Below are 13,184 nucleotides of genomic sequence, written 5' to 3' on the forward strand. Positions count from 1 at the left end.
AGGAGTCTTGTGTTTGAGTCTTTGGGGTTCTCTAAGTATAAGATCATATCATCAGCAAAGAGGGAGAGTTTGACCTCTTTTGCTCCCATTTGGATGCCCTTTATTTCCTTCTCTTGCCTGATTGTATTGGCTAGAACTTCTAGCCCTATGTTGCATAGTAGGGGTGATAAAAGACAACTTGTCTGGTTCCAGTTCTAAGTGGAAAAGCTTTCACTTTTACTCCATTCAGTAAAATATTAGTTGTGGGTTTGTCGTAGATGGTTTCAATCAGCTTAAGAAATGTGCCACCAATGTCTATATTCTTCAGTGTTCTAATTGGAAAAGGATGATGGATTTTATTGAATGCTTTTTCTGCATCTATCGAGTGGATCATATGGCCTTTGTTTTTGCTTCTGTCGATATGGTGAATTATTTTTATGGACTTGAATATGTTAAACCAGCCTTGCATCTCTGGGATGAAGACTATTGATCATGATATATGACTTTTTTGTGAGAAGCTGCAGTGAATTGGCTAGGATTTTATTGAGAATTTTTGCTTCTATATTCATTACAAAAATTGGTCTGAAGTTTTCCTTTTAAGTTGGGTCTTTCCCTGGTTTTGGTATCAGTGTGATGTTTGCTTCATAGAATGTGCTGGGGAAGATTCCTTCCTCCTCAATTTTTTGGAATAATTTCTGCAGTATGGGAATAGGATTTTCTTGGAAGGTTTGATAGAATTCTGGTGTGAAGCCATCTGGACCAGGGCATTTTATTGTTGGGATATTTTCAATTGTTTCTTTGATCTCAGTGCTTGAAATCGGTATGTTCAGGAGATCTATTTCTTCTAGTGAGAGGGTATGATGCCAAATATTGCTCCTTTTCCTTCACATTGTGAAATTTCTGGGCATAGACTTTCTTATAGTTTTCGTAGATGCTTTCTTGTACCTCAATGGCATCTCTTGTTATTTTCCCTTTATCATTTCTGATTGAGGTTACTAGAGTTTTTCCTTTTCTGTTTCTAGTTAGTCTGGCCAAAAGACTTATCTATTTCATTTACTTTTTGAGGTTGCGATTTGTGATAATCGTTTATTCAATACAAAACAATAGATTCCTTCTTCATCTCTGTTTTACCCAAGGGTTGAGGAGTGACCTCAGCATTACCAGATGCTGACCTACACTGGCCTATGTGGGCCTCTCAGTTCTCAGAGTCTGTCAGCTGACTGGAATCCTGAGATCGCTCTATGTGTGCTTCACACTAATAATCCTGCCAAGGTGTGCTGTTCAATGTACCTTTTGCCACTCTGCACATTGTGATCACTGCAGCACCTTCCATTGATGGACACTGTTTGGGGGTATCTGTGGACCATAACACATCCAGGTGTGCACTTGGAATTCCTTGGCATGGTGGTAAGTGCTCCACCCTACAGGTGGGTGTTGATTACAGTTCAATGTGTCAGAGCATCAGCATTGTGACTGGAACTGAGTTCCCATGTGCCTCTTCTTAGGTCAACACCTTGAGCCATTCATCTCTGCACCAAATGCCACCACCAAAATTAATTCACCAAATCCCTCTTTCCATAAATCCATTCAGTCATCCCTCAGCACAGGCACATCTGAAGTAAACCAGATTTATGGTTCTTTATGAAAAGAGGGATTTGGTGGTGGAATTTTCCTCTTGAGAAAGGTGACACTTGCACTAAGCTGTGCTTATAAGTACAAATGTTTTCAAGGAATGCATACACTCAGACAACCACATTAATAGTGGTTGAATATGGACTTACTCCTAGATACCTTCCAACCCTCACACACACTATCCCTGACATCTAAAAACTCAGGTGTTCAAGGGACAACAATCGTGGTCACAGTTCTTTAATGCACCATCAGTTGCTTGCCCCACACCCAGGCAGCTGGAAACAGGAGGCTCTACTGAGAATAGCAAGCAAGTGCCAATTTGATATTACTTAGATTTATCCATAGTAAGAGATTGATAGGAGCACACGTACAATTGATATTTTCCCCGGAGTCCACCTGCAATGAGAGAAAGGAAAACACTATGAGGCCTTGCAGTGTCCTGTTTGCAGAGGTCTTTTGTCCAATTCCTAACATCAGAATAACTCTAAGCAATTGCTCTGCTCTTACAAGCTTTTTTCCTGCCCCCTCAGTTTTCTTTTTACTGAGACAAAATCTCACTTTGTCACCCTTAGTATAGTGCAGCTCACAGCAATCTCAAACTCTTGGGCTCAAGTAATTCTCTTGCCTCAGCCTCTCTAGTAGCTGGGACTACAGGTGCCCACCACAACACCCAGGTATTTGTGTGTTTGTTTTTTTAGCAGGCTCTGACCAGGTTCAAACCCACCAGTCCTGAAGCACCTGGCTGGCACCCTAACCACTGACATATGGGTGCCCAGCCTTTTCTGCTTTCAATGCCTGAGTTCACTCAAGAGCCTTATCCAGTAGTTCTGAGATTCTTTCTTCACCATGGTGTAATCTGTTATGACAGTTTCTCCTGCATCTTTAAGTTCCCTGAGTGACTCTTTCAATTCCCTTAGCTCTCATATATCCTTTCAAACTTCATCATGTGTTTCATTCATTTTCTGGGTAACTTTTGGATTTCCTTTTGGAGGTTTTCCACTTTTCTTTCAATTCCTGTCATCATTCTCACCATCCTTTCTCTAAATTCTCTTTCTTCATATTCCCTAGTTTTTTTTATAAATGGAATTTTCTGTGCTAGTGGCCTCATGGTACTCTGGTGGTGGAGACCTGTTGTGACTTTTCATGTTGACAAAATTGTCTTGTTCCTTCCTCCTCACATGTGTTTTCTTCTTGTTCACTTTCTTCCCCTCCTCTATCTTCTGGCTTACTCCTTCTCCTCAATTTTCCTTGTCTTGGAATTTGGACTGGCCTCCTCAGCCACTGCAGTCCCTTGTTATCTCACTGTGCCCCAGAATGCTGATTATTCTGTGGGGGGACAATTAATCCAGAGGTGGCTGGAGTCCACTCTCCCCAATCTCCCCAACAGCAGCTGATGAGGAGATGCTTTTCATCCACCATCTTGAACCATCAGCAAAACTTTCTCAAGCAGGAAAATTTGCCACTGAGTATAATGCTCACTACTATACAGTTTGTAAGCAAAGTTGTCTTTTTCAAATGCCATCTTCAGTCGGGTTTAGTTGGCAACAAACTCTCACTAGACATTCCCTCTGCCAAGAAATTGTTGACATCATTTATAATGTACACGGTCAGACTTCGAATCTTAACTCAAAAAGAAAAAAATAAAAGAAACCAAAAAAACTTTTCTATATCTGAAAATGAACGGGAATCTTACCTTCACAGCAGGTTGGGCCTCCTCCAAATTCGCACCTGTCACCTCCTCCACCACAGGCTCTGGGGAAGCTGGGAGAACACAGAGGATCTGTCATTGTGAATGTGCTGCTGGAGACTCACTCAGGGAGCTCGTGTAGATGTGGACGTGCACTGGAGTGTGTGCAGGTGTGTGGGTCACAGCACAGCCTGAGCTACAGCTGGTCCGTGCTCCGTGGTGGAGAAGGAAGGCCAAGGACAGGGGCAGAAAGGAAATGAAGGGCAGAGCTAGGCCTTTTGTCCAGGGCAACCAACTGCAGGTAAAATTTTCATTTTACAAATATGTTCACATGAAAATGCACTTCATTATTCAAACACCACTCCTCCTCACTCCTGTTACTCATTTTGAAGCTGAGGCAATAGACACTTATTTCTTGAAATGTTCCAAGGCCATTTAGCTTCTGTGCAGCTGTCTATTCTTCTGAATATATCATCTCTTCTGTTGGATTCTCCCCCAATATATTGTGGTGATACATTGCAATAGTTATTACTTTAACTATAAAGTGTATACTTCAGTGACATTATTTACATTCACAATTCTGTATCAAAAATAAGAAAAAAATGTAATCTAATTACATAGCTTTCACATTAGGAAACCAGAGATAAAAAGAGATGTGTGTTGTAAAGCAAAGAGAAGAAAAAAAGAATGCTTTCAGAATCCAGTATAATGGAAAATAGTAATAGAGAAAATTCTCAAAGCTAAAACTAATTCTTCAAAAGGGTAATCTTAACAAAGTTCTAGTGACACTAAACACAGGTAATGAAGACACAGTGAACCAATAATGTAAATAACTGATCTCCTACTGCTAAAAGGGTAATGATAAAACAATCGTGAATATCTATGCTCATAAATTGCATTGCTTAGACAAAGTGGACTGATTTCTGTCCTCACTGAAACTAACAAAACTCACCTGTGGTGAAATAGATAAACTGAACAGGGATGTATTTTAGAAATTGAATCAATAGCTAATATATTTTCAAAATAACAACAATAACAAAAACATTAGCAGTCTAATAAGGTTTCACTTGTAAATTCTAGTATTATAGAATTATAATAGTATTATATATTATAGTAGTTATTATATAGTATTATGGGAGTTAGTTATCATAATTATAGTAGTTAGTTATCATAATCTTAATATATTTAACCAAGTAAATTAAACGTTATGTCCACATAAAAAAGAGCACAAGAAAGTTATGGTAGCTTTTTCGTGTCTGTCCGTTCTAGAAGCAACCATCATGTCCTACAAGATGTGAACGTTCCATTAAACTCTGTTACACTGATCCACTGAACTATTATTCAGTGATAAATCTACTGAGATATTCAGCTACAAACAAATCTAAAAAATACTCAGTCTATATTGCTAAGTAAATAAGTCTATCTGACAAAACAGTATCTACTGTGGTTCTAACTACATACAGTTCTGAAAAAGAAAAAAGAAAACCTAAGGAGACAGTAAAAATATCCAAAGTTGGCAGAGATTGACACAAAAGGGGAGAGATATTAATAGTTAAGGCACAGGTCAGGTTCAGGGCATGACACTATATTGTAACAGGGATGGACGACATTATGAGTTTGTCAAAATCTCCAGACTGTACAACACAGACTGAACCTCAACCCAAACTCTGGTCTTTAGTTCTTGATACTGTATCATCCCCTGCAGGGGTCAGAACATCTGTGCATTTAGGAAGGGTCTTTCCTTCTTAGAAGGCCTCACAAGCTGCAGCCTAGTGATTCTGAGAAGCTGGGAAGGGCAGGCTCAGCAGAAGCAGGGGACAGGCACTTGCAGGAATGAAGAGTAAGACAAGAGTTTATGAAGAAGTTGGTCAGGTGTACATATTCCCAGGCTGCAAGAGGAGCTATGATACTTATGAAAGAGACCCAGGCACAGATGTACTAGGTTTCCATATATGTAACATACATGATCATATTGTGTTGGAGATATGACGTTTAAAGGCATCACAAGTAGGTCCCGTATATAAAAGAGTGAAGTTTACAGGATGAGTCCATGAACTCCACACCTTCACCTGACTGGACAGAACCACTGCACAAGGAGCAGTGACTTATTAAGAAACTCTTCCTGGTTTATAGTGGATGTCACGTTTTACCCACAGAAATGAGAGGAGTGTGGCACAGTCAGATAATGTCGCAGAGGGGTCTCCTGGCTCTTTTTTCTCTCACACTGACCTTTAATAAAATTAGGTAATGATTAGCAAACGGAAAGGGTAAACACAGAAGAAACATGGCCAGCCCTCCATCCTGCCACAGCCTGGAACTCCACAACGTGAATGTTTTACCCAAGCTGTGTCTGTTAGTTTGCTGGAGGAGTTTAGCACGTTTATTTCAGTCCTCAGGATCAATATACCTGCAGTCACTGAAGCACACACACCACAGCAGTGAGGGCCGTGAGTAAGAAAAGAACTGCATGGAGAGAGGGGAACACCAATGCTCTGCTCTGTCTGTTCAATTTATATGATAATGTAAGATTCTTCTGCATAAGGTCTATTAAAAGTCAGTATTTTAAAAGGTAGTATTTCAGGAAAAATTCACACCAGGCCATGTTTTAAAATACATAAAATTCTAATATTAGACTGAGATGTTATGCTGTATGCTATTAAAATTTTACAGAACCTAAAGTTCTAAATCCAGTATATCATTACTTTTGTAATAGTATTACCATTCATTGTAGTAGTATTGCTAAAATTGCACAAGGGAAAATATATAGCATTTTTTGAATTTGTCTTAAATATGGGACACTCAATAAACCCGTATTATTATACCTGAATGTGTATTACTTAATACCTGGCTTTAAATCATACCTTCATTTAGCTTCTTTTCCGAGCATGTCCTCTTTCGTGGCCACTTTTGGAATTTTTTTGCCCACTTCCTGGAACCACCAGAAAGTGGCTTTTTTGTCCCTAGGGGAGAAAGAGTTTTTATAATGTATTCCGGTGGCAGGATCCTGGAAAATATATTAAAATAAAGACAGCTATAGACATCTTTCTGGCAGATGACCATAGAGAAATTAGAATATTTTATTCATAGAAAAGAGTTTTCATCCACTTTTCTTGAATCTTCTTAGCTGAGTCTTCAGAATCTGAAAGATTCTGATTCTATAGGATCAACTTGCGTGTGGGTTGCAATGAAAACCCAACACCCTAATTCTGTAGGCAAATATGTCTCCTTAGACCTGACAGCACAGAACAGCAACAGAGCGGAGGGACCAAGGACACAGAAACTGCTGCCAAAGGGCGGGGTCTAAATCCTCTACGGACTCTGCATGGACCTAGGACAATCATGGAGATGCCTCTGTTCCTAAGTTCCCCGTCTTGAGACGTGGACATGGAGATGTGTCTAACAATGATAAAAAACATGTAAGGCATTAAGAAGAAAAATGCTTCATAAGGGCCTTGAAGGATTCAAACTTGAAATGTGTGAAATAACAAGCCAGACACTTGAGATTAGTTGAATACAGGGAAGGATCCTGGATCCTGAGTGGGTTCAGGGCAGGGAAGGTTGAAAGTTTACTTCATCATATCCATCATCACAGGTGTGATGCTTTCTAGCTCATGGAGACTGTCATTTTCTGTGATACCATCATTACCCTGAGGGATACATATAGCAGGGGTTACAACACACAATTTATAGTTTAGAGAACTGAATTTGGAGATTTTAAGTGACTTTCTTCAGAAGTAAAGAGTAACAACACTGATAAGTGATGGATCTGGGATAACAATGTAGTTGATTTTCTGGAGCCAGAAATCCCTGAGCCAAGAGCTCTTGTCACATGCCTTCTCAAGTGTCCAGACACTAGGCTCATGCCCTGGAAGAGGGTGTTGAGTCAAGAGAAAGGGTCACAGCGTAACTCAGCCTCCTGCTTCTAGGATTCTATCCCTGACCTCCGTGTGAGTTTCCTACAAACAAAGCTCCGAAAGGCAGCTTCAAGTGTTCGGACCTCTTATTCCAAGGATCCTCACACTGTCAGTGCCTTGGCATGAGCCTTCCCATTACCAGTTGATCTCTGAATGTGGTCAGTGGTCAGTTTGACTCTCAAGCTGGCATAGAATCCTGGATGTTCCAAACCAACTGCCACCTGGTGGCAATGCCATGAATTACATCCTCTTCCATTGACCCAGCCTGGAGGAGCAGTTCATGGGAATTACTGAAAAGGTGGCCACCTAGGCTGGAGCCTCAGAGGCTTAGTGAATTACATCTGAGGTCCCCACTTTCTCTCTGATGACTTACCTGAGCAACTGTCTGAGCAGCCATGGCTGAGAATGGGCAGTGGCAGCACCAGCACAGAGTGTGTAATTTGCTGCTCACATCCTTCCTCTCCAAAGTCATTCTGGACAAACTCCCCCTGTCTCCCTAGATCTCACAGGGTAGGGACAGAGACCCAGGCCCTCAGAGAGGGACCTGTCCACAGATAGAACTGGGGAACCCACCCCAGGCCCCTTCCTGAGGACCACACATACCCTCCTTCCCTTTTCTATGGAATGTCCATCCCACAACCCTCAGCACTGTCCCTTCTTACCACCCTTCCTGGAAGCACACAGCCAGTGACCCGTTATCATCAACCCCACAGATATCCCACCAGGAAATCTTAGTTTCTTTCCTTTCAAATACCTCTGGCTTTAGACTGCTCTACAGTTTGGTTTTGGGTGGCCCCTCATTCCCTTCCCTGTACTGTCTCTTGCTGTATTAGGTGTCAGGAGGCAGTATGGGCGTGTTCTTTCTGTATCTATTGTCTGGAAGATTGTACAACATTTCATGGGGAAACAGTACATTTTCCTAAATAGATTCAATTTAAAGCAACCAACTTGATAATGGTGTCAAATATAGAAGTTTAGAAATTGAACAAAACTGTAAACACATTCACAAATCTGTACACAAAGTAGAGTAAGCAACGTCAAAATAAAGATTTTCAGCACACAGTAATGTGCTGTGATTGAAGAAATCACAATCAGAAGATCAGTATAAGCATACCTGCCCAGCAGGAATTCATATTTCCCATGTTGAAGGACTCTAAATAGATAAATGAAGGGAAAATCAGTAAGACTTTGCTAAAGTATGAGCTTCTCAACTGCGGGTCACAGTTGAAATGGTAGGCAAGACATACATCATCACATCACCATGGTGACATATCATCACAGAACTTTCAGAGTGAACGCAGGCCACCCAATGGGGTCCAAGTAGTAAATTTTTACATGTCCAAGGGTGTCATTGAAGAGAACTTTATTTTTTTGTCAAAAACTCAATCTCACATTCACACATAATTATTCTGTTTATGAAACAAAGTTAAGTGAGAAAAATGACCAGCCCCCTGAATATATGTAATAGTGAAAGTTTCCCTGTAAAAAGGGACACACCTAACATGGTAAAAATAAAAAGAAATTTCTGCCTTGATTTCAAACACTATCACTACCCATGTATAGAGTTTTTGAGTTATCAGGCATTCCATGATCTAATAAACAATTGTTCCTGAAAATTAACAAACAATACTTTAAATTCATCGTGTCTCTCTAAGGCACATTAATTGTCAAATGATATAAATCCTTTTCTATCATATATGTATATTTCCTTTTCTGTGTTTAATGAGTTAATAAGATCTGTGATTAACAAAGTCACTGATCCTTTTCCTTGTCACTGTATGAGGAAAGACTGACTAATCTCTGAGTAATTTTTTTTAAAGGATTGTTATAAGTTCACTATTTGTCTGATGGAAAGTATATAATTAATATTATTAATGCAGAGTTTCAGATGACATCACATTCTAGATTAAAACATGTAGCTGGCTCATATGTGAACAATCAGTCACATCACTCTTATAATTTAGTCATGAATATTGTCACCAAACCCACATGGGGGGTTCATGCTGCTCACTGCACAGAAAGCCAATTACTGAGAAAAGGGGGGAGTGTCAAGGAGGTAAGGATTTACTGCAGGAGATGAATCTGCTGGGAGGGAGGGGGAGGCAGAGACTGCCTCAAACCTGCCTTCCTGACCAATAGGTTAAGGGGGGTTTCATGGAGGTGAAAATGAATAAAACACAAGGGGGTAAACATCATTAGGTGTTTGGGGTAGAGTGTGGGGCATGCAAGCGTAGTGCTAGTACATATATCCCATGAAGAAAATACGATGGATACGGCCTGTCCAAGGCGGGGATCATAGGATTATAATGAGCTAGTAGTTAATATTAGTCATTTTTTCAGTCTCAGGCACAGGCTCACTGGATCCTTGGACACAATCTATGGTAGTGGGTCACTTGTCTTTTCTGAACAAAGGTAACATAAGGCTCCGTAGTTATCCCATGTCTGCAAGGAGTTTCCACTGTTCCTCAGGGAAAGAAACTCTAAGGGAAACATATCATTGGCACAGAAAGTTACAAAGTTCTGGTTAGCAAATCCCACTGGCCTGGAATTTGAACCACAAGGGAACTACAAAAAAATTATTTTTTTAATTAGAATTTTTATTGCTTATGGAGCCAGTTACAATATTGGGCATAGGCATGGAATAGAAAAGCCCCCAAACCAAGGAACAAGTGAAATTATTAGGATAAAAAATGAAATATTGCCTTATTTAAAACAAAGCAGCTTCTCAGAAAGACAGGAGACACTACAGTATAAAATCCCCATCACTGCTGGTTCTTCCCAGAACTGTAGGGCTAATAAATAAGTCACTGATGAGGGACAACAGCTGCGTTAATATAAAGGCTTCTGTATGTCTCTAGGAATTAAGTAGTTGAGGGGTGTGGGAAGGAAAAGGTGATGTTCTAAACAGGACTTTTAATGTTCCTCAGCTGGATAAAAATTATGTATATATGTGTGAGTGTCTTACATATGCATATATTTGTGTGTACATGAGCACACATATACACGTGTGCGTGTATTTATGTACACGCATGAATGGATGTGTAAGAGAGAGAGATACATCATTGAATGCCAAAAGGGTGGAGAATATGAAAACGAATTGGGGAATGTATTAAATGCAGAACAACATTTGAAAGGCAAGAGCAGTCAGACTCCCATTTGTAGACAACTGTTAGACTGAGCAGGGAGCTTTCCTTCCTGCTGCCTCCTGAGTATCCACATTAAAGGAACAATTAATAAGAGAATATAGGCAAGATCTTTAGAAAGCTTTGCAGCAGTGTCAGCGCTATATGATTGCTTGTTTAATACATCTGGAAGGATGTGCAGATTCTAACTGTTGCTACTTCCAGAGGCAGGACCTGGTGGGCTGCATGGGAAGGAAGGATGGAACCCAGATTTTAATGTACACGCTTTTGCACCTTTTGATGTTGTTAAAAGTGTGTTATTCTTGTGCTCTTGTTATGAAATTTTCTTTAGAAAAAGCCTCCTCCTCCCCTAAGATAGGTGGAAACAACCGTTTTATTTTGCTCATGGTTCTTAAGGACAGGGACTCAGACAGGAGGCAGTGGAGATGGCCCTCTCCTGCCGACTGATGTGTCTGGGGACCTCAGAGGAGGCTCGCTCACTGGGATTGAATCTACATCAAGGGGTTGGGATCTTCTGGAGGTGACTTCACTCACAGATCTGCACTGGAGTGTGGGTTTGGCTGGAGGACATACAGGTCCCCAATGTGGCCTGGGCTTCCTGGCAGCAGAAAAGGCCAAGGGCATTCAGAGCTCTGATTTGGTGGCCAAGGGCTGCACAAGTGAGTGACCTGAGGGAGCCAGAAAGTGTCTCTTGGCCTTTGCAAACATGACCTTGGAAGATGCACAGTCTCACCTTCGGCCTGGGTTTAAATCTCAACATGGACATTTCCTAGGGAGCAACCAAAGTTTCCTGTATGGTAGAGGACCTGTCCTCATCAGTGTTCCTCCTGAAATTAGGAATTATTCATTTCCACCCACATGGACTGGAGAGAATCCTCCAGGGAAAGCCCATGCCTTTTCCACAGGGGTCCTCCACACTTACTTTCGGGCCTTGGACAGGACTACAATTTGCCATTTGCTTTCATTAAGTAACTGAGAGAACAAAAGACCTCTGTGAGTAAGGCAGAGCATAACTGAAGCTACAGATTTATGCATGTATTTTACAGTTTTGTTTCATTTCTAAATTTACAGAGGTGACGCCTTTATTATGTTGGTTGCCTTCAATTGTTTCCATTCTACAGGGAAGAATAGACACTCCAGGGAAGGGAATGGAGGGCCACACAAAACCACACTGCAGTGCAGCCGAAAGCCAGAGGTCTGTGAAAGGACAGAAACTAAGATTTCACGGTGGGGTGTCTGCCATGAGTGATGGCCAAGGGTGAAGTGAGTGAGCCAGGCAGAGGCTCTTGGCCTTTTTCAACATAACCTGGGAAGACCCAGGTGCCTTCCCTCCCTCCTCTTCCCTGCCTCAGATGTGCCCTGCCGCTCCCTGCAGTGTTCACTTTTGACCTGTGATTCCCTACTGTGCTCCTTTGCCTCTTCATCACAGACCAGGTGAGTGCTGGGCGCCTCTTTTCAGCCTTTTTTTTTTTTATAATTTCAAAATATTAAGGGGGAGCAAATATTTTACTTACATGCATCACTTTTGTAATGTGTGAGTTCCAGTAGGAGGTGTGCCCACCCCACGAGTGGTGTTCATAGTACCCCACCCCAGAGTGTTTCTTTTTAGCCTATTTTTTTAAATTGCTGTTAATATTTTGTTTTCATACAACTCCTTTGTCATTTGCACATACTGGGAACATTTCTGTAATTTTGTGGTTTGCCTGGTTAGTTTCCTAAAGGAGACTTTTGTTAAGTCACAGTTTATCAATTTGATGCAGTCCAATTTATCATTTTTTTCTCTCTTATGATTGGGAATATTTGCGTCCTCTATATGAAGACATCATCTATTTTAAGGACACGAAAACGTTTTTATGCCCGACCTAGGAAGTCTAAAGATGTCTCTTCCCGTCTAAGTGCAGCTCAAGAAATAGGCTTGATTTTTTCCCTCAATTATTATTTTTTTGCATGTCATATAATATCTAGTTGTTTCCATATTTTAAAGTTTTTATGCAGTGCCTTTTGATATATAAAAGTTTTGCAGTTCATTTAGTTAAATGTATACTTTCAACTTCTGCAATTTTTAAGTTTCCTGTTTGTACAATAATGTTCTCCCACAATAAAATACCAAGAAAAACTAGAAAAGGTTAAAGTAACCAACTCAATAAAGTTAAAACAGATAAATAATTCACACTCATGTGCAATTTTTGTATCAATGAAGATAATAATCTTCTGAAAAAGTGAAAACTTTTTTTTTTTTTTTTTTTTTTTTGCTGCTGAGCCTACAAGAGAAACAGGACTACTGAGGTTGGTAGAAAGGTGCATCGCTTTAACTTTTGAAACATAGTCTATCAATACCTATTAAAGCACACGCAAATGTATCTTGGGCTCAGTTATAGCACGTCAAGTTGTCTATACATAGAAATAAAGCCACCAGTAGGAATTAGTGTATAAAGATGATTGCCACCACACTACTCATGGTCACCAAAAACATATTTAACCTAAATATCCATCTGAAAGAGAATGATTAAGGAAATTATATATGTCCAGTATTATAAAGTATTAAGCCTAATTTTTTATTTTTTTATTTTTTAGAGAATCTCACATTATTGCCCTTGGTAGAGTGCTGTGGCATCACAGCTCACAGTAACCCTCCAACTCCTGGGCTTAGGTGATTCTCTTGCCTCAGCCTCCAAACTAGCTGGGACTACAGGAGCCCACCACAATGCCCAGCTATTATTTTGTTGCAGTTTGGCCGGGACAGGGTTCAAACCCACCACCCTCAGTATATGGGTCTGGTGCCCTACCCACTGAGCCAAAGTCACCAGCAATATTAGGCCTAAATTAAAA

The sequence above is a fragment of the Nycticebus coucang genome, chromosome 21, assembly GCF_027406575.1.
Source record: "Nycticebus coucang isolate mNycCou1 chromosome 21, mNycCou1.pri, whole genome shotgun sequence".
In the NCBI taxonomy this organism is placed as follows: domain Eukaryota; kingdom Metazoa; phylum Chordata; class Mammalia; order Primates; family Lorisidae; genus Nycticebus; species Nycticebus coucang.